A 21,913-nucleotide genomic window follows, 5' to 3' on the forward strand; every position below is an offset into this window, starting at 1 on the left:
CATCAGTCAAGATAAACTAGACTTTGTTCCTGTAACACACTGACTCACAAATCTTGAAGGTTAAGCACAAAAGGTTTATTTCTCCTTCTCTTTTAAGACCACTGAGAGTTGGAACAGCCCTTCTGTGTCCCATGGCTATGTCGGGGCAGCCCCCAGGGTCACTGAGCAGAGGCAGAGAGAAGTGTAGAATCACACGGGCTGTGTTACAGGCCAGGGCTGGAAGTGGCTTCCATCATTTCTGCCACATCCCATGGACCCACCCAATCTAACTACATGGGGCCGCTGAGAAATGGGCACACACGGTGTTGTCTGCACCACACTTCCCAAGTCACACGCTATCTTGTCTGTTTTTCTCTAGTCAGAAAGTCATTCACTCTTTCGACAGAAATTTATTGAACTTCCTTGTGGCAGATGCGCTATACGGAATATAAAAGAAAGACAGTAGCCTTATATAACATCACATTCCTGGGCTTCAGATCATCCATCATGGAGGAGACACGAAATAAAGCAGTAAGTAAATAGAATATATTAAAATATACACACATTTTAATATTAAATTATATAAATTACATTAGAACATCAACTTAGTTGGCTTAAACAGTCAAAAAACTAGGATCATGGCATCTGGTCCCATCACTTCATGGCAAATAGATGGGAAAACAATAGAAACAGTGAGAGATTTTATTTTCCTGGGCTTCAAAATCACTGCAGATGGTGACTGCAGTCATGAAATCAAAAGATGCTTGCTCCTTTGAAGATAACCTACAACAAACTTAGACAGCATATTGAAATGCAGAGACATTAGTTTGCCAACAAAGGTCCGAATAGTTAAAGTTATGGTTTTTCCAGTAGTCATGTATGGATGTGAGAGTTGGACCATAAAGAAATCTGAGCAGCAAAGAACTGATGCTTTCAAATGATGATGTAGGAGAAGACTCTTGAGAGTCCCTTGGACTGCAAGGAGATCAAGCTAGTCAATCCTAAAGGAAATCAGCCCTAAATATTCATTGGAAGGACTAATGCTGAAGCTTGAAGCTCCAATACTTGGACCACCTGATGCAAAGATCTGACTCACTGGAATAGACCCTGATGCTGGGAAAGATTAAGGGCAAGAAGAGAAGGGGGTGACAGAGGATGAGATGGCTAGATGGCACCACTGACTCAGTGACATGAATTTGAGCAATCTCCCGGGAAGCCTGGTGTGCTGTAGTCCATGGGGTCGACTGAATGACTGAATAGCAACAATCTACATATGTTAATGTATGCTAATTCATGATCATTCCTGTCCTCAAAAAGCTTAGTGTTTAACTGAGAGTCAGATGAATAGAGATGACGCAGTACCAGGTGGCAGACACACTCAGAGAGGCAGCAGCACAGAGGTGGGAGTGGGGTTCAGAGGCATACCAGTTAGTTTAGCCTGCAGAAATCAGGGAAGGCTTTAGAGAGGAGATGGCATGAGGCGAGGGTCTGAAGGATGGAGAAAAATTTGCAAAACAAAGATGGGGAAGTGGGAGGTCTGGAACTCCGAAGAAGCATGAATAAATGCAGGTCATCGTAAAAAGTCCTGGCTGGTAGGGATGTGGCCAAGGGTGCCTTTGTGCATCTGGAGGTCAGGGAGAGGGTATGGAGGGGCAGGTTTTAGTGGTGGGGGCCTAGAGCTCTAAATCAGAGGCTCTCTAACCTGGCTGCACATTAAAATTGTATGGCTGACTTTAAAAAATGCCAATGCTTGGGCTCCTCTCCCAATCAACTGAGTAAGACGGTACCCGGGTCAGGGCCCAGGCATCAGGGCTTTTTAAAGGGCCCCAGGTGATTGTAACGGGCCACCAGGACTGAGCGTCACTGTCCAGAGGTAGGACGGGGGTAGGTTTGCTTGTCTTGCTCAGAAATAGAACCGCAACCCTGTAGGAAGGTGCCCCTCCCTCACTGATCTTAGACTCCTTAAAAGAAAGTCTCCTAACATCAGGCAGAGAGAGAAGAGAGTTGCCAAAATGTTCCTTTGTCATTATTTTTTCCTTTGCTCATTGTTCCTTCTCTGCCCTGGCAGTCGCCCTTCTCCCTTTACCTGCGGCACCCTGGGGCCCCGGAGCAGCTGTGCTGACAGCTGGCAGGAAATTTCTCAGCCTCCGGAGACTACAGAGGAGACAAGGCTGATGGAACCTCTGTCCCTGATTAATTACCAGGTATCAGGAGGCCCCTCTCCACCCAGAGGTGGCTCCTAGGCCTCACTCAGTGTACAAACAACTTTTTCCTTCAGGCCGCATGTCCTGCCTTGTGCCCAAGACCCTCAGACCAGTGGCTGGCAGAGAGCATGCCTGTAAGACTGACCAATATCCTGCATTTGGTTTTTATTCAACAGATAAGTCCTGGTTCTCCCACTTGTTAGACTCTGCCACCCTGGGGTAATGTCTCTTTTCTCCTTCTGCAGTAGCTTCTCTGGGCGATTTGCCTTCTCTCATCACTCTGAACGTGTTCCCAGGATGCAGACTCATTTTACTAGCAGCCTACAGTGAATGTGCTGCAGGAACCATTGTGGAGTGAATTTGAAAGCCAAGGAGGAGTTTTGTCTGCATTTGTTGTCGGGGTGCAAATGGTAGCACCTGGGGCCTCCTCTAGAGTTCAGTCACTGGTCCCGCCTGTGGCAGGGAGGAGGGAGGCTTTAGTTCCAAGGCACTGCCACTGATTCTGCTCTCTTGGGGCAGAATCCAAGAAATCCGAGAAACTTCTTTCTCGGTTTGGATTTCCAGGTTCTGAATGGTCTTTGTCTCTGCAATCATCCATTCACTCATTCATTCAGCATATACACGGAATGTCTACCTCCTGTGTACCTGCCCAGTGCTATGAGGTGGGCCTGCAGAGGCGAGTGGGTTGAATACTCAAGGAGTTGGCAGTTGAGTGGGTTGGATACTCAAGGAGTTTGCAGTTGAGCCAGAGCTATGACAGGGGGAAACTAGCACAAACGTTAACTGTGTGCAGTTTGGTTACCTTACGTCTTGAGTGGAAGCCACCCCTAATGGAAACTAGACGAGTGGTTTTTCAAACTGCGTTCTTTGGAGTCTCTGTAGTCATTGCAGAAGACAAGGGGCTACAGAGTTAGTGGGCTGTGGTCCTCCTCTCCCTCTTCACCTCTGATGGGTTCTCTTTTTCTACTTTATATACTAGAGTTTTATGTAAGGTCTATGATGGTTAAGATTATGTGTTAGCTTGGCTGGACCATTATGTGTTAGCTTGGCTGGACCAAACACCTGATACTTAGTCAGATGTTCTGCCTGTTTCTGTGAGAGTATTTTTTTGGATGAGATTAACAAGTAAATTAGTAGACTTTGAGTAAGGCAAATTGTCCTCTGCAGTGTGGGTGAGCCTCATCCAGTCAGTTGAAGGCAAAGACTGCTCTTCCCTGAACACCAGAGCAGGAAGGAATTCAGCCAGTGGAAGGCCTTCAGACTGAAACTTGATCTCCATCCTGAGGGCCTACCCTGCAAATGTTGAAAATGCCAACCTCCATAATCATGTGAGCCAATTCCTTAAAACAAATCTCTCTTTCTCTCTCTTTCTTCCTCTACTTGGTGATGCCAGCTGTCCTTGCCTGGCTGTAACCCACTGCCCTGCCTCAGTTCTGGCCTTCTCCCTGGTTCCAGGTGTCTGCCTGGTTTGGGGCTTGGTAGTCTGGATTGTGACCTAATAGCTACTGCAATTTAAATGTCCAGCGATTTACTGTTTTCAAAGTGTGATGCAGACATTATCTCATTTAAGCTTCACAATACCTTTTTACAGATGACAATGCTGAGGTTAGGATGACTTCAATGGCTTGCCCAAGGTCATACAATGAGTAAAGAGCAGACACAGGAGTTAAAAGTCTTTGCACTCAAAACCCCAGGTACTTCCCTCTATACCATGCTGCCAGCCATTTAGTCTGTTACACCAGAGAACACTAGGCATTTAATATTTTTCCAGCAGAAGGGAACTGGAGACTCCACCCCTGGGAGTGGAGTCATTCGGACTCGTTCCCTGATTTCCAGAGCGAGCAGGTGGAAGACCCTTGTGGTGGTGAAAGGTGACCTCAGGCGAACTGCAGCAGCTGCTTGTCAAGCCGGCACTCTCTGGAGTTGGCCGCATTTTCTGGCTCTCGCTGGCAGAGTGTCCGTGATTCATGGCAATGTGGGGACTTTACGAGCCTGTGATAAAACAGTAATCATCAGCTGTGAGGTTGACATGAGATTATGGAGTGGTGCAGTTGAATTGAGTTACTGCGCTTTCCCGGGGGCTGTTCATGCGACGGTGGTGTTGATCTAAGAGGTGTGTCTGTGGCTGTAGGGCTCGGGGTGGACTCTCGCCAAGACGCCTTTCCCAGGTTGGGGTGCGGGTGGGCCAGGGCTGACCGGCTCCTCCCTCTGACCCTCTGGCTCTGCGCTCGTGGCTTCAGGAGCCCTGTGTGTGGTTGTTGTGTGTGATTGTGCAGAGAGGGGGCCTCGGGGGCAGAGGGTTGAGTAGCCGTACTCCTCAATTCGCAGAGATGCTGCCTTCCTCTCCCAGGCCACATCCAACCTGTTGGCAAATCCTTCAAGCTGCTCCCATACTCAGTGGGTCCCTTCTTACCAGCCACTCTGCCATCGCTGGTCAGGGGCGCTTCATCGCTCTTTGCTTTATCACCTCTCAGGCCTTTCCACTTACTCCTCACCCCCACAGTCTATTCAGACACAATAGGGGGAGGGATCCTATTAAAATTTAAATCTCTTTTCTGCTCAAAATCCTGCCATGGCCCCCCATTTCCCTCAGTGGGAAAGCCAGAGTCATCACAGTGGCCTTTGGGGACCTGCGTGAGAAGGTGCCCATCACCTCCTAGCCCTCCCCTCCCAGCGCCCGTCCCTTCCACTTGCTCTGCCCTGAAATCAGCAGTCTCCTTGCCATCCTCAAACATATCAAGCCCACTCCCATCCCCAGGGCTTTGCACAGTCTGTTCCCCTTGCTTGAGAGCTCTTTCCCCAGGTTTCCACATGGCTTGTCCCACACCACTGTACTCCATGGGGCTGACCCTATCTACTTCATTTAAAATTGAGGTCCCCTATCTGTTCCACCCCATTTCCCTTAGACTGTTGAATTTTACTCTTTTTCCATGGTAGTTTTCAGCCTCTAACCCACTAGAAAATGTATTTAATATAATGTATTAATTATTGTCTATCTCCCTCCAAGAAAGCAGGGATCATTCTTGCTTGACCACTGATATATATCAAGTATACAGTAGGTGCTCGATTAATGTTTGTGGAGTGAATAAACAGGGGCTGCATTTTCCTGTCAGATCAGGGACTCTTCAAGGGCTGGAATTATATTTTCTCCTTTAGGCTGGAGACCCCCCTAAGGCAGAGACAGAAGCTTCCTTCACCACGAAGGAGCCTCTCGCTCCATTATACTTACTTTCCTTGACTCTGCCCTGGATCTAAGACTTTGTAAACCACAGCCAGAGACTGGGGTGAAGGGAGGCAAGATTCCCTGCAGGCCTGGGGTGTGGAGGTCCAGCCATGAACACTGGGTCCCCGAGCCCTTCTCCTGTTGAGACAATGCTCCCCACCAGCCTGTGAGCCTAATGTGCTAGGGGTGTGGTTCCTGAGTCCCTCACCTCTTGAGGGACCTCTCTTAACCTCAAGGTGGGCCAGTTCCAAAGCCTGGAGCCTGCTTAGTTTCTTTCCCCTGGTTTTATGTAGTCCTATGGAGCATCCAGCATGTTCTCAGGGAAGTCTTCCACCCCAGCCAGTGACTGGGGATTCCAGTTCCTGTCTACACTGTCCACCCTGCCCTACTTCCTCCCCAGCCCTGCCTGGGTCCTTTCTTCCCCTCTGTTCACCAAAAGGTCATTGGATCCCGGAGCCAACTCCCAAATATTGCCTGAAAATTACTTGATTTGGGAATTGATATTCCTCAGCTGCCTTGTCCTTGCCAGTCCCTGGTGTCAAACCCATCGGAACCCAGGAGGCCACGTGGCATGGTGGAAGAAGAACACTGAAGGGGTGACTGTGGAAATGCACCTTCCAGATCTCAGGCTATGATACTCATACTTGACCCACAGCTCCTGCCTGAAACCACTGGTTCCCAGTCAGTGTCTGAGCATGGAAGACCCACTCCAGAGAGGGGGGACCCCTCTGATGGGCCACTTTGGCTCAAGGACTCTGGCAGCTTCGCTGGATCCTTTCCTAGCCTGAGATACTCCCACACAACCTTCTTTCCTGGCCACTCTGTTTCCCTCCCAGATCAGACCTGCACCTGGGTTGGGTCTGGCAGCTCTCCCAGCCTTCCCCAGAACCCTCTGCATGCTTCCCCTCCCAGGTGTTGCCCTTTATTAATCATGTGCACATCTAGTCCCATCTTGGAGTCTGCTTCTTGGGGGACCCAGTCTAATACCCCTGCCTTGGAGCCTGGCAGAAAGAAAGTAAAAGTGAAGTCGCTCAGTCGTGTCGGACTCTTTGCGACCCCGTGGACTGTAGCCTATGTCCATTAGGCTTCTCCATCCATGGGATTCTCCAGGCAAGAATACTGGAGTGGGTTACTATTTCCTTCCCCAGGGGATCTTCCCGACCCAGGGATCGAACCTGGGTCTCCCGCATTGGAGGCAGACGCTTTAACCTCTGAGTCACCAGGGAAGCCTGGAGCCGGGCAGACCTGGCCTCAAATAGTGACTGCTCAGGGGTGGAGCTTCTGCACTGATAAATTGAAGCAATGATCCCATCCCACAGCGTGTGCCCATACTATTGCCCCGGCGCCTCCCACTAATGAGTATTTTAGAGGAGCTTTTCCACTCAATGGCTTCTTCTTTTTTTAATCCTAAAAAGGGAAATTGCTTGCTTAATTTAATTTGTTTAATATTCCTGTTAAAAAATGAGGTTCAATTAAGATACCCAGGAAAACCATAATGTTCATTTAACAGAAGAATGGAATTTGACTTCCACGACTGCATTTTTTTTTCTTTTTTCTGTTTTTCTTTTAAACACAAATCCAGCTAAATGAATTACTGATCTTTATTAGATGCTTTAATTATAGGTTGTTCATGAAAATATTACTGAGATTAAACTCAAGTGTGTTCACCTAGGAAAAAGCTTTATATGTTGCTATAAAATAACCAGATTTCCAGACTTAATCGATAATGGTCAGTTGAAAAACAGCTGAGAAATTAGCTCCTTAGTTGTGATAGAGAAACAGGCTCTCTATATAAAGCTGGTCTCTCTGAGGCTTGTGGGGAGTAGATGCCAAACTTGTAAGACAGAGGCTTCACATATGTGGACCAAATCACATGCATACATGGGCAGGCCCTGCCCAGAGGCCCAAACCTCCAGGGTGAATGAACCCTGCCAACATCTCCAAAAACCCTCCATGCATAAGGGCACAAATGCAACCCCAACACCTTTGCTCTGTAAACTGTCCCGACTTCTAGATTCTCTAAGTGAAAATTCAGAATCTCTCTATGCACTTATGCATCCTAACCTTCCTGCCTTTCATCTCCTTGAACACACGTTGACATGCCACATATGCAAGAGCTGGCTTGGATGAGGCCATCCAGGCCTTACAGGAGTTTCCTCCGTGTTCAGGAATGCTCACTTCCCAAGGGATTGGTGAGAGTTTGCTCCAGAACCTTTTCCTTCCTGCTTCTCTCTGGGAGCCCCTTTCAAAGTGGCAACTCATACAGCCCAACAGCTATTTAGAAACAAAGATTTGACTCCAAGATGAGGCATCTTGGGGGATGAATTAGGCACCATACTCAACAGGGTCTCCTCTCTGAAGCCAGCTTGACTCACTTACTATGAACTGGTGTCTCTTCCAGTCTGACTAGCCAACCAGCTCACTCTGCACTCTGTCCCTAGGGGCCTTTCTGCCCTTTCAAATTGGGCTTCAAATATGACTTGTAAACTTCTAAGCAAATCTACCTTGGGAGGGGTTGCCTGGGTGGCTGTTACAGAAGATGCTTATAGTAGGAAGTTTTCAAGCCAGCAGGTCTGGAATTCCTGTGCCCCTACTTACTGCCTGTGACCTTGAGAAGGTAGTTAACCTCCCTGGACCCCAGTTTCCTTAGCTCTAAAGTAGGGATGATAATAACTCTCCATTTCTCTGAGTCTCTCAGCTCACAAATCTGCCCCGCACTCTCCTTTCCTAAAACTATTCTTCCTTGACCCAACACTCTATCCTCTTTCTTTCCTTTCCCTCTTTTCCCTAAAAGCTTAATCTGCCTTCCTGTGCCCCATGTCCTCACTTCCCACTCCCTCCTCATCAGCCAGTGTTCTAGTAACAGGCAACAAAACACACTCTAGTTTAAGCTGAAAAGAAATAAATGAAGGAGTCCTGTGGATCTTCCAGAAGCTTGAGGAAGGTCAGAGAAGACCTGGATCCTGAACATGGGGAGCAGTGCCCACAGCCCAGCATTGTCTATGCTGGAGGCTCTGCTAGCCCCAGGTGCTATACCCCGAAGATTGACCCCCAAAGACATCCTCAGCTGAAAATGGATTCCACGTGGCCTTCATTTCCACCCCTCATTCCCTCCTCCATCCAGTGGCTCTCTGTTCTGGCTGAGAGCTAGAGCCTGCATCACAGGACGGTACCCCAGCTGCAAGGGAGGCTGGGAAAGAGAGGCTTCTGACTTGCAGCTGAGAAATTGACCATGCATAGGAAGAGCGCTCAGAGGATGCTGCCCATCAAGACAAGCATTCTGCACATGTTCCCCCCGGAAGCCCTCAGGTCTCTTCCATTGCTCCACTGAAGAGCTCTGGGGAGGCTCCAAGCTGGGCATCTCCTCTCTGTCCATCCATGTCCACTGTCCACCCTCCTCCAGAGGTGGACCTGGAGGACCTCCATCAAACTGCTGCCTCACTCGCCTACAGTTGGGTTCTCCCAATAGGGAGCCTCGGTTGGAGATGAGAAGGGGAAGTGAGGTCAGGGATTATCTCCCCCGCTCCCTACCTGTGGGGTCTCAGCAGGTTTGCTTTGTCCTTCTGCCCACTTTACAAGCCTGTCAGACAGCTCTTTCCACTCACTTCTCCCTGTCTCCAGGCTTGTTAACCTCTCCCTCTTCTTGGTTCCTCTGCTCAGGGCGGTGACCACTCATGCTATTTGCTGTTATCCCTCCCAGGGCACTACATCCTCCTTGAGGCTCTCCCTACATCATGGCCACTGTCCTAAAAACCCTTTATTAAATCCTCCTGAAGTTTCCAAACTTAAGAGTGCCATCTTGCTCCTGCCAAGACCCTGAAAGGGTGCCACAGTAACCTCCATTTGGCCAGGGCCAGTGGACCCCTTTCTCTCTTGATCTTCTTTGACCTCTTGGCTGCCTTTGACATTGGGGCAACATCTTCCTCGATAGCCTCTGACCCCTTGGATTCCAACTTTCTGGCTGTGTCTGTTTAGTTTCCCTCTGGGTGTCTCCTCTTCCGTCTACCTCCTGAGCATGGCTGTTCCCCAGGGATTGTGTTTATGGATTTTCCCTCTTTTCTCTTGACTTGATCTCCATGGCTGAGATCATCCACCCCGCCCCCCCCCCCGCCCCTTTTTTTTAACCTCATCTCTTTACATCTCCCGATGTCATACCTCCAGTCTTTTGCCTGAGTTTGATTCCAGGTACCTACTGGAAGCACCCATCTGGATGTCACTTTAAGTAACATCAACTCAACTAAATCAGAAGTGATTCATCGCCCCCTCTCACTAGTATCCACTTTTCTCCCTGTGTTCCAAGTCTTAGTTGAAGGCAACACCACCTGTTCAGTCACCCAAGTCAGCAGCCAGCAGGCTCTTCCTTCTCGCTCCCCGGGATTTTCCATCTCTTTCCCGTCTTAAGTGTTTCTTGAGCCAGTCCTCTCTTCCCCAACCCTACTATCTGTGCCATGATCTGAGACCTCATCATATCTCTGGTGATAGATAGTAGCTTTCTTTCCAGCCTCTTAGGTTTCAGTCTTGCCCAGTGAAAGCCACTGCCCCCCTTTTAGCCAAGGTTATGTTTTTAAAATGTGTACGAACTATGTTAGATTCTGCTGGAAGCCCTTCAGTCTTCTGTAGGATTGAACCCAAGCTCCTTTGCCAGGCCCACAAAACCTTTTATGGCTTCATCCCTGCCTACCTCTTCAACCTCAACTCATGCCTCCCTCCCTGTCTCCATGGCCATGTTCTTAATAAATTGATTGGCTTACACTTTCAAACACAAAATGTCCTGTTCCATGTGTCCATGACCTTGCTTATGTGATCGCCTCTAACCCAGAGTGCTGTTCCCCCTTTTAATCATTTCCTCAGCCTTCAAGCCTGTGTCCTTTCCTCCCGGGCTGACGTTTTAAGTGTGGGGACCATGCATTCCATCTTTGCATTTATCATTCATATTGATTTTTTTTCCTTTGTGTCTTATCACTCCCACTAGACTATAATCTTCCTAATGGCAAGGATTGTCCCTTAATCATTTCTAGCACTTTGTGTCTGGCACATAAATGTGTATTGATCTGAACTGAGTAGAAAGTATTGGATCAGCTGGGTGGCAGAGTCTCTGAAAGCCCTGATATCCTGAAGTTTGGGGGGATAGGATCTACAAGGAGACCTTTCTGTTTATACTTAAAGGTGGATTTCCTGGAGGACTTCCTGGGAAATATACAAGCCCAGAGCTCCTCCCTTCTGATGAAGAACTCTTAGGGCTGTGGACGGCAGCACACACCTCTTAAAAAAGAATCGAGTTCTTACCACTGGCCTGGAAATTCTCCCCACCCAGAGTTAGAACCACTGGTACTGCCCATCTTCTTGTACTCTGCCTTTCCAGGAATGCCCTGGATCTTAGTTATTCTCCTTTGAAATTTTACATGTTTTCCAGGTTGGAGGAGGCCATCAAGCATTGGGATCCAGAGGGTTTAGGAGTCAGACAGGCCCAGCTTGAAATCTCCTTACCAGCGTTGTGACCTTGGTGGTTCACTGAGTCCCTGGACTGTTTCCTCATCTCTCAGATGGGGGAGATAATTATAACACCCAGATCATGGGGTGGTTGTTAGGATTAAACGAGACCAAGTGAGAAGGACGTCATGCACTAGCTCATTGCCTGGCAGAGGCTCTCACGTAGGCTCCATCCAAATCTTGCCTCCTCTGAGAAACCGCTGGTGACTCAGAACCAGCCCACAATAGTTTTCCTCCTCTGAAGCGTGTGATGAGTCCCAAACACTCATCCTGGCATTTAACCATTCACCACTTCTGAGTATTCATCACCCTCCGACGTGCAAACCGTGTCTATCTATGTTGTCTGTCTTGTCTCCCCCACTAGGTTTTAAGCCACTGGAGGACAAGGATCATGAAGGAAATACAGACACCCCTAGAGAAACTTTGGGTTCAGTTCCCAACCACCACAATAAAGCGTATATTGCAATAAAACAAGTCACACCAATTTTTTGGTTTCCCAATGTATATCAAAGTTATGATTATACTATACTGTAGTCTATTGAGTGTACAATAACATCATGTCTAAAAAAACAATGTACAGACCTTAATTTAACAACACTTCATTGCTAAAAAATGTTAACCTTCATCTGACAATGCAGGGTTGCCACAGATATTCAATTTGTACAAAACAGAACATCCGCTAAAGCTTAATAAGTTGAAGCACAATAAAACAAGGTACTTTATTGAGACAGTGCGTGTACAAAGACATTGCATGTCCCTTTCTCGCCTTTAATCAAACATCTTTAAGCACCCACTCAAGGCTGCAGTGGGGAGGGCTGCTTATTGAGGAGATCTGAGTGTCTTGAACTGGGTGGGGGAGGAAAGTGTAGAGGGGAGGAGGAGGGACACCCTAGAGAGTCCATTTGTGGGAATGTTAATTCATCCTCTTTTGTTAACACTGGGTACACAGGGTGGCCTCCTACTCCTGGTATCTGAAAAGTAATGCCCTCAAAGAGCCCAGCTCCCAGAAAGGAGGCGCCAGCAGTTAACTGTTTATCCCAGAATGCTGCTGAGAGAACATTGGCGGTTTAATGAGTCAGGATCCAGGGAGCTAAAGAGAGCTAAGTCCCCATGGAGAAAAACAGGACCAGGGTGGCCTCCACCAACATCTGCCTGTGTGTGTTTCTGCTATACTAGGTCCCAACTTGAGCTAGATGGGGACACGGAATAAGCCTCCCTCATTGGAACAGGTGTTCTCCCGCCTCTGCCTGGGCTGGTAAAATCTGAGCACGAAGGAAGGCCCCTGTCTGTTCCAACAGGAGAGGTGGGAGGGGAGGTCAACACTTGCCCGTGTGGCCACGTGGACTTGTTCTCCCACTGTCCCTGGGCCAGAGACAGCGCCCTCCTGTTCTTCCAGAGGCCCCTTTCTGGTGTGGAGCCAGGGGGACAGGGCGGAGCTTGGAAACAGCCTCCCCCACACCCGCCCATAGCCTAGGATTCCTCCTGCTCTAGGTCAGCACAGCCCCCACTTTCCCTGATAGTCACCGCTGCGTTTGTCACGCCGGCGGCGGACAGAGCCTCCCACGCACCTTAACTGGATGTGAAAAGTTAATTCAGGTATAAACGTGAAGGCTTAATGAGAAGAGAGCTCTGCAGATTAATTATGCCTCTTTTTTTTTTTTTTTGCCAAGGCAACCGCACGCTCCCCTGCAGCCAGCCACCGTTGCCCCTTGGCCCTAGCTACTCTCCCGTGCCTTCCTTGGGAAAAGGCCAGCATGTGTCCTCCATGCTTAAGTGGTGACAATGACTGAGGACTGGGGCAGAATAAGTGGGTATTAATTATGGTGTTTGGGAGAAGGAACCTGCAGGGTAGGTGTACACGGAAGTGGGCATGCACTGTACTCTTGCAGTCAGATTATCAGGCCCCTCCCCCTAGCTCTGCAAACCTTCCAGTCTTCTTTGGCTTTCTTTGACCTCACCTGTGTGCTCAGGGGATTTAAAGAGCTCTAAAACATGCTCCTATCCTCAAGATGCTGAAGGACCTTTGGGACTTGTTAATATCACCATTGGCTTCTATGATGGCTCAGTGGTCAAGAATCCATCTGCCAATGCAGGAGATGTGGGTTGGATCCCTGGGTCAGGAAGATCCCCTGGAGAAGGAAATGGCCACCCACTCCAGTATTCTTGCCTGGGAAATCCCATGAACAGAGGAGCCGGGCAGGCTACAGTCCATGGGGTTGCTCAACAGTCAGACACGGATGAATGTAAACAAGAACACAATATCTTCATCATCATTACCATTCATTTACTGAGCATATCCTACGGCAAGGCACTGTACTAAGCACACGATGGATTCTTTAATTTCATCTTGTTAGTAATCCTAGGGAGGAGGTGCTCTTGTCCCCATCCCCATTTTACAGATGGGGAATTAGAGGCCTAAAGAACTAAAAGTAAATTGTCCATGGCTGTACAGCTAGATATCAGCAAAATGGGCTTTGATTGTCTTCCTTCTGATTCTGAGCTGTTATGCTGCCCAGTCTATTAGCTGCCTTTAGAAAGGCACCAACCTAGAGATGGAAATAGCCAGCCTCACATCTTAGGCAGGAGTGTGTCATTCTGCAGACGGCATGTGATGCTTGCAAGTTCTAAGCAGGAAGATTGCAGCAGGCTGGGGTGGGCAGCAAGCACGTCCTGCTTTGAGGTAGTTTATTAAAAATCTTGAAGCTGGCTTCCTTCTTTCCCCACCTCCAGGATGGGCAAGGTTTCCTTCTCACCTTCTCCACCATGAACCCATCCTAGGAATCCACATTTCTTCTGTGACAGAAGAAGGTGGCCCAGCCAGTTCCCAGGACCTGCAGAAGGAGTCTGCAACCAATAGGCTCTTCCCCATCCAGGTGGGGAGCCCCATCACAGGTGGCAAGCCTGTCATGCCATGATTGAGTAGAAATGAGCTCCATGCCCTCTGGCCCCCTCCCAGAGCAGATAGAACAGAGAGAAGGCCCACGAATCTGACTGGCTCTGCAGGTTGTGTCTGAGGTACCGAGCTTCTCTGTCTGTTACAACAGGAATTCTGCAGGAGCCATCAAATCAAGGGACTTTTCTCCCCGAAGCTGCAGTTGTGTGCTCCACTTTCATCCAAAGAGCATCCAGGGGTGGCGACTGCTGCTCAGACATTGCATGGAGGTTTTGAGGGCAGCTGCCCCCATCACCAAAGGGACCTTTCAAACTAGAGAGCCACAGACTGCACAGGGAGGTGTGTGAGGAGGGCAGCTGGTGGGGGTCAGGGGCCCAGAGATGTTCAGAGACAAACTCAAGGTCACAGAGTAAGTCAGCAGAAGCAAAGCCCCAAATCTGCATTTCTGGGCTCCCAGGGCAGGCCTTGCTCCACAGAATTCCTGCTCACCTCCACCTCGGCCTCCCTGGGTGTGACTGCAGCCCAAAGAGCCCTGAGCAGGATGGGGGAGCAGAGGGACTACTCTGAGGTGGTGAATGTGTCCCATACTGGCCACTGAGGTTTGCCACCCGCTTGTTAGGTGCCGGGTGCTAGGGGAAGTGAATGCTCTCTTTTAATCCACAGGACCGTTTCATGGGTAGATGACTGACATCATCTCCATTTTAAAGATGTGGAAAGTGAGGCTTCAAAGGATGGGTTGACTTGCTTAAAAGCACCCAGCGTAAGTGGCAGGACCTACAACTGGGAGTGTGAAGAGTAGAGGGCACCTGTGGGAAGGGGTGGCTCCAGCTTCATCAGAAAATATTTCTGGAGCAGCTACAGTCTGCCAGGAGCTTCCCACATAGCTCAGTGGAAAAGAAGCTGCCTGCTAATGCAGGAGACGTGGGTTCGATCCCTGGGTTGGGAAGATCCCCTGGAGTAGGAAATGGCAACCCACTCCAGTATTCTTGCCTGGAAAATTCCACAGACAGAGGAGCCTGGCGGGCTATAGTCCTAGGTGTCATGAACAGCTGGACATGACTGAGCACACACACCACCACCGTGTGCTGGGCAGCCCACTGATGCACCAGGGACACAGCGGTGAGCAAGACAGACGGGATCGCAGCCTCACGGAGCCCACAGTTAATGAGGCGGGTGAGTGTGCCACATGTGTTTTGTCTAGCTCCAGCTTCCCACAGCGCTGTCTGGTTCTGCACTCGGCTGCAAGACAGCCCGGCCTGAGGCATTACTAGAATCAGCAACGCTAAGACCTCACTCCAGACCAATGGAACCTGGCCTCTGGGGAGAAGTCTGGGCGTCTTTGTGTTCCACAAACTCTCCGCGTGATCATCTCTGACCGCAGGTTGAGGACCTCTACTGGAGAGCAACCATGACGGCACTTGAACAAAGCCAGTTGTGTCTTAAAGGAAAGAATTCGGGGGTGGGGTGTGGTGGCCATCAAGAGTCCACCTTTGGAGGAGCAGTGCCCCTTGGGGAGGAGGAGTATAGGGCAGAAAGGACTGGCAGGGAGACCCCAGACACAAGTCCTGAAGGCTGACTCAGATGACAGAATGGCAGTGGCGGAACAATAGATTAATATGAATGATGTCAAGGTTCCCAGCTGTCATCTGCCTGGGAAGATTTTATTTATTTATTCCAGTTTCTAAAGAGGGGCCTTTTGCTAGCGTGCCTTGAGATTTAGGTGTAAAATTTAAAGCACTAATTAAAATACATAAAACATGGCATGGAGCAATTAGAGTGGCAGGAAGAGGCATAGAGAAGCCTCATCAGTCCTGAGTGTTTGCGAGTGGGAAGAGCCCAGTGTCCTAGGAAGTCAGTGCCTTGCCCCAGACATTGAAGGTCAGGAGTGAAGGGGTTGTGGCTGAAGAGAGATCAAGAGATGAGAAAGATTTCTGGTTGCCTTTCCAGGCCCCTGAGACCAGCTGGTGCTACCTGAAGAGAGGTTCCAAGCTCTTCACCTGTGTCTTTGTGATAAAAGCCCTCTACTTAAGCTAACTCGGTGGGTTTCTGATCCTTACAGTGAGTTTTTCTTTAAAATACTTGCCCCTACTTCCCTGTCAAGTTTTTAGGATCAAATCAGATCATGTATTTGAAAGTGCTCAGTGACCTGGAAGGAACTGTAGCAATTAGGAAATATCTGGAAAACAGTTCTAAGCTTAAATGTAATCAATGGATTGCTGCAAGGAGAACTCAGAGGCAGGAGGACTTACTGTGGGGAGAGTTTAATTAAGGGAGCTCTACAGAGGCAGTGGTTGTGCACAGAGATCTGTGGAAGGTGTGTGATACAGATGGCAAGAGAGAGAAGGAAAACCTGCAGGCAGGGGAAACAGCATAAGCAACCGTGTGAAGAACTGTAGGGTCAGAGGATGGCAAGCGGGCTGCTGGGGCTGCCTGCTAGCAGGGGTAGATTGGGGAATTCCAGTGAGTGGCTGCTTTCTGTATATACTGGGCACTAGGAAGCGGGAGACCTGGGTTCGATCCCTGGGTTGGGAAGATCCCCTGGAGGAGGGCATGGCAACCTACTCCAGTGTTCTTGCCTGGAGAATCCCCATGGACAGAGGAACCGGGCAGCCTGCAGTCTATGGGGTTACAAAGGGCTGGACACAACTGAGCAACTAAGCGCAGCACACAGGAAGCCTTTGGAGGTTAAAGCAAAAGGAATCTGATGGATTGGTTGGAGGCAGGATGGGAAATATTAATTAAGAAGTCAGTGTCGTTTCAGGGAGGGCTTCCCAGGTGGCTTCCTGGGTTGGGAAGATCCCCTGGAGAAGGAAATGGCAGCCCACTCCATTATTCTTGCCTGGAAAATTCCAGGGACAGAGGAGCCTGGAGGGCTACAGTCCATGGGGTCGCACGAGAGTCGAACATGACTTAGCACACATGCACTGTCATTCCAGGGAGTCTGGAAAAGCATTCCGAAAGAGAGATTTCATGAATGGAGAGAACCAAAATTAGGCCACAGGCTGGACACAGGGCACTCATTCATTCGTTCAACAAGGTCTGATGAGCACCTACTATGCCGAACATGTTCCAAGCAGACATGATTCAGAGGAAGTGAAACAGGTGTGGTTCCTGCCCTCCTGCAGCCTGGTTAGGCAGATGGACATTAATGCAGCAATGATACTAATCATTAAGTGATTACAAATGGTGAGAAGAACCTGCTGCAGGGCTTGACCAAATCGGGGAAAGGATGGAGGTGCATTAGGCAAGGCGTCCCAGAGGAAGTGAGTCTTTCCCTAAGAGGCAGTTTGAGTAGTTTTCTAAGTGAAGAGTAAGTTGAGACACTCTCCAAGTTGTGAGAACAGAGGCCTGGAAGTGGTTGGAACACAGAGAGAGCTAGGACTGGGGGCTGCCTTCGTGAGGGAAGGGTCTGGGAAGGCGGTGGCGCCTTCAGGCTTGTATGAAAGAAAGATTTTGGTCTTGATCCTAAAACAGTAGGAAGCCACAGGAGCACGGGAGTAGGGAGGAATGTGATTGGATTTGTGATTTTTGAAGTTTTCTCTCCATGAAATGTGGGAAACAGCTAGGAGTGGGTCAGAAGAGAACTCTAGGAAGCCAGTTAAGAGGCTTTGGCTGCAAGCACTGGAAACCAACCCTGATTATCTCAGGCACAAACAGGCTGATTGGAACTAACTAGGGGGCTCATGGGCTTCCCTGGTAAAGAACCCACCTGCCAATGAAGGAGGCTCAAGAGACTTGGGTTTGATCTCTGGGTCAGGAAGATCCCCTGGAGAAGGAAATGGCAACCGACTCCAGTATTCTTGCCTGGAGAAGCCCATGGACAGAAGATCCTGGAGGGCTACAGTCCGTGGGGTTGCAAAGAGTTGGACACGACTGAGTGCACATGTGCATGCACGTGTAATCAGATGATAAAGGGACTCAGAACTGAGAAGGCTCTGGGAACCTTGGTGACTAGTTTGGTCTTAAGCCCCCAAGACTCTTTCCCCTTCTCATTCTGTCCTCAGGGCTCTCACCCACAGGGGACATGATTGACAGCTGCTTTGGTCTTATCTTTACATTTACTACCAGGAAAAAGAGAAAATTCAAGGAAGGTTCTGATTGGGTGACTTGTATGCATGGGGGGGGGGTCTAATTTTTGTGACTTGGAGACACACTGGAGGGACTCCTGGGGTTAACAACCCCACAAAAAGCAGATGGAGTCTGGAAAGAGCAAATCTCTAAAGGCAGTGTTGAAGGACAGAGGGATTTGCTGCCAGAAAATGGCAGAAGGGAGGCGGTAGGGCTCAAGGGAAATGGATGCTTAATGCAGACACTGTTGCAATAATCTAAATGGTGAAAAGCCCCAAGAATGGTTTTATCTTTGAAGGAGGATGGGAAGTAAAGAAAGGGGACTTAGAATTTTTAAGCTACCACATGCCAGATAGTTAGGTCATTTTCCTTATCTTCACAAGAGCCCCATGATCTAAGACTCATTTCACAGATGAGAAAGCTGAGGTTTGGGACAGGTAGGGCAGCTTACCTGAGATCACACAGGCATCGGGTGGCAGAGCCAAATTGATCCCAGGGCTTTAGGGTAGATCCTCCCATGCTATCTTGTATCTCATGTGTAGTCTTCCTGGGAAGTGAATTTGGGAGAAGAAAATAAAATTGGGCGTTGACTCTGAATTTCTCATCATGAAATGTGCAAAGCATTAGTCATTCAGTTGTGTCTGACTCTTTGTGACCCCATGGACTAGCCTGCCAGCTCCTCTGTCCATGGAATTCTCCAGGCAAGCATACTGGAGTGGGTAGCCATTCCTTTCTCCAGGGGATCTTCCCAACCCAGGGATCAAACCCGCGTCCCCTGCATTGCACGCAGATTCTTTACCATCTGAGCCACTAGGGAAGCCCCTCTAATCATGGGGACACCAACTAAAGAGATCAGCTTTGGAGACAGGTTGAAATCCAGACTGCTAGAGAGGATGAGGGGTCCAGGGCAGATATGAAGGTGAGAAGGCACTCTTGCAGACCCCCAGGCGCATGGGTCTCCCATTAACATGGATCTCTGGGGGCCTTTTCCTTCACTTCTCTTTCCTTCCCCTGGACATGCTTACCTGACTGGTCCACCTTTTGCTGGTCTTCTAATTAACAGAAGAGCCAATTGTTTGATTTTTTTTTCCAAATTCATATTTTAGCAAAGGAAGCAAGATGATTTTGCATAGGTTTGTCTGATTGCTGGATTAGCAGGCACCTTCCAACTTCTTAATCCTTATTTAATTTCTAGATCAACCTGGTTCAGCTCAACAAAGCCTACACCCAGGAAATTCAGGAGAAAAGCTGCATTTTCAGGAGTTAAGCGCTGGCATTGTACTCATTCTTCAATGTGACCAGATTGTGCCTGAGTCTGTAATGAGAAGGACAGGCTGACAAAGAAGTGAGCTACCAGGTACAAACCCAAAGAGCAGAGTCTGAATGTTGGAAATAATGCCTCGAAGAGACGGAGCGGGGCTGGGGCTTGGGAATGGAGCCAGGATGAGAGTGAGTGGATTAAGCGCCCCGAGACCGGGGAGCCTCGGGTTGAAGCAGAGACTCACATCATATCCAGGGTCCAGGCAGGAAAAAGAGGTCACATTCAAATTGGGTACTTTCAAGAGAGTTTAACAAAGGGTCCATTTAGAGGTAAGGACAGGATGCAGAGACACCAGAGCGGGCTAGTATCCGGGGTTATCCCCACTCCTAGATCTGAAGGGGCAGCAAGAGGTCAGAATCACCAGGACCCAGAGGCAGAGTGAGTTGTGTGGAGGACCACTGCCTGACAGGTGCTGTGACCCCATCTGGTGGGCCCTGAGAGATGAGCACCCCAGTCTCCCAACCCTGAACTCTCGCTGGTGTTATTCATTGACCAAAGCCCACTGGACGCCCGGAAGCAGGGGGCCCCTTGAGGAGTTCCCTGTAGAGCAGTCTCTTGGGGTGCAGACAGGGGAGGCAGGGGTGAGACAGAAAGGGGCAACAGGAGATGCCCAGCATGGCTCTCTGCGGTCACGTTCTTGTCCTCTCTTGCTGAACACTTGGCTGTGGGCAGCGGAGAATGAGCGATGGGTGGGAGGGGTGGGGGCCAAGCTTTAGCCTCAGCCTTCGCTGTCTGAGCCTGGCCTCTCTCTTTCTTGACCTTTCCTGGCCGTGTCTCCATGCCCTTTCCTTCTCTCCTTACCTTCATCAAAGCTTGCTTGTCTCTAGGGGCTCATTAAGTAAGGGAAACTAGTCTGACAGACTGAACCTCGTTTGAACATGTTTTCCCTTCATGTTCATACAGAGAAGAAGCAACACACAGATTGGGACCTGCCTCAGACCTCAGAGGAGTTTGGATGCATCTCCTCTGAGGATGGGAAAAATCAACCTATTTCAGGTATATCAGGCCTGCCTTGCCTTGGCTCTCATCTTGTCCAGGCTCTGAGGAGCTGATGGAGCAGGGCGGCCTTTGCACATGCTCCTGTCACACTCTTAACTCATTCAGTTTGGTGGATTCTGGTCCTTCCCTGCCCCTTTCTTCCAGGAAGCCTTCCTTGATTACCACCTGCATCGTTTGCCTCTGCTCTGCAAGCCCTCATCATTCACCGGTTCAGGTTATTCCTGGATGTGGCTCTGGCAGCATGTGTTACAGATTTCCCAGACTGTGATCATTCCCAAGGAGAGGCTCTTTGGAATCTCCCCTAGTTCTCCCTCCAGTATCTGTACCACCTCAGCCAATGTCTCCGGGACACGTGTGTGGTGAAGGGGAAGGCAGGATGCTCTTAGAATCATCTACACAGACTTCAGAGAAATGTTGCTGAGAAGTAGCTTGTAATATGGGCTCTCCACGTGGCTCAGTGGTAAAGAATCCACCTGCACTGCAAGAGATGTGAGTTCGATCCCTGGGTTGGGAAGATCCCCTGGAGAAGGAAATGGCAACCCACTCCAGTGTTCTTGCCTGGGAAACTCCGTGGACAGAGGAGCCTGGTGGGCTATAGTCCATAGTGTCTCAAAAGAGTAGGACACGACTTAGCAACTAAACAACAACGACATGTAGTATATTCAGGGTCCCATGGTTCTGGGAACAGAAAGAGACCACTGAACCAGGGTCCCGTTCAGATTTTAGAAGCTGAGACTGTTAGACTTGGAAAGAAGCAAAGAAATCACCTAGCCCCATGAGTTGCATTAATTTTTAGCTGCTGCTGCTGCTGCTGCTAAGTCGCTTCAATCGTGTCCGACTCTGTGCGACCCCATAGACGGCAGCCCACCAGGCTCCTCCTTTATTTTGCACAAGCATAATCTTTTATTTCCTACAAACATTCAAATAGATCACAGATAAAGAGCAGCTGCTTTCATTGAAGAGATGTAGCAGTTGGAGCTCCAATCACACAGCCTCGGATGGTCCCGAGGCCCTGGAGAACCAAGAGCTCCATGTGACACAGGCCAAAGCCCCCAGATTGTCCAACCCTGGTGTGAACACAGAGGCAACAGAGGGGGTGCCTCACCTGAGCAGGTTACTGGCAAAGGAGTGACGGGCGTTCCCAGGCTGGCAACATTCCTCCCCCAACCCTTGCTTCCTCTGAATGTCCCCACAAGGCACCACCCCGGGGTCAAGATCGTCTCCCTTGGTCATCTTTGGCTGGTCCTCTCCCTTGCCCATTAGATGTGCTCCAGGAAGCCAGGTGTGGGGGTGCAGAACACAGCCTGTGAAGCTGGGCCAGGCCAGTGGGCAGTGCTGGACACCCAGCATCTCTTCACTTACCCCAGCCCACTAAACGCCAATTGCCGAGCCATCCAGTTGCCAGCTGGCCCGGGGCTTTGAGGGTCACAGAGGGCCCAGGCCAGTTCCTCTCCTGTCCTCTGATGGGCCCTTTCCTCGCTCCCTCCTCCCGGGAGCTTCGTGGTGGCCTCTCTGCTCGGGTCCCTCTGCCCTCCCACCGCTCCTGTGTGCAGTCCCATTAGCATGCGGGGCCCGTGCTGGCTGGCTCCTCATATTATTTGCGCAGGTTAAGTATTCCTGATAAGGCTTCTCAAATCAGAGGGCTGAAATGAACTTAATTAGAACTCGGAATACTCCAGGTAGAGATAAAAGGCAGGGCATCCAGGTCTCTGAAGCAACAAACTGGGGGTGGGGAG

The 21,913-nt window shown here is 49.5% G+C and overlaps 2 long non-coding RNA genes across 3 annotated transcripts; both read left to right on the forward strand.

The window, feature by feature from the left end:
* Window positions 1–375: 375 nt before the first annotated feature.
* LOC129647621 (uncharacterized) lies at window positions 376–11,360 on the forward strand. The gene is made up of 3 exons (XR_008712390.1): window positions 376–510; window positions 2,048–2,183; window positions 11,261–11,360. It is a non-coding gene; the product is annotated as an uncharacterized LOC129647621 (long non-coding RNA).
* A 4,490-nt stretch (window positions 11,361–15,850) lies between these two features.
* LOC129647622 (uncharacterized) lies at window positions 15,851–21,312 on the forward strand. Of its 2 annotated transcripts, none has more exons than XR_008712392.1 (4): window positions 15,851–17,099; window positions 19,053–19,214; window positions 20,082–20,174; window positions 20,322–21,312. It is a non-coding gene; the product is annotated as an uncharacterized LOC129647622 (long non-coding RNA). The 2 variants fall into 2 exon arrangements; XR_008712391.1 differs by having other exon boundaries at window positions 15,851–17,052.
* Window positions 21,313–21,913: the final 601 nt, after the last annotated feature.

This window comes from Bubalus kerabau, chromosome 3 (genome assembly GCF_029407905.1).
Source record: "Bubalus kerabau isolate K-KA32 ecotype Philippines breed swamp buffalo chromosome 3, PCC_UOA_SB_1v2, whole genome shotgun sequence".
Classification (NCBI taxonomy): Eukaryota; Metazoa; Chordata; class Mammalia; order Artiodactyla; family Bovidae; genus Bubalus; species Bubalus kerabau.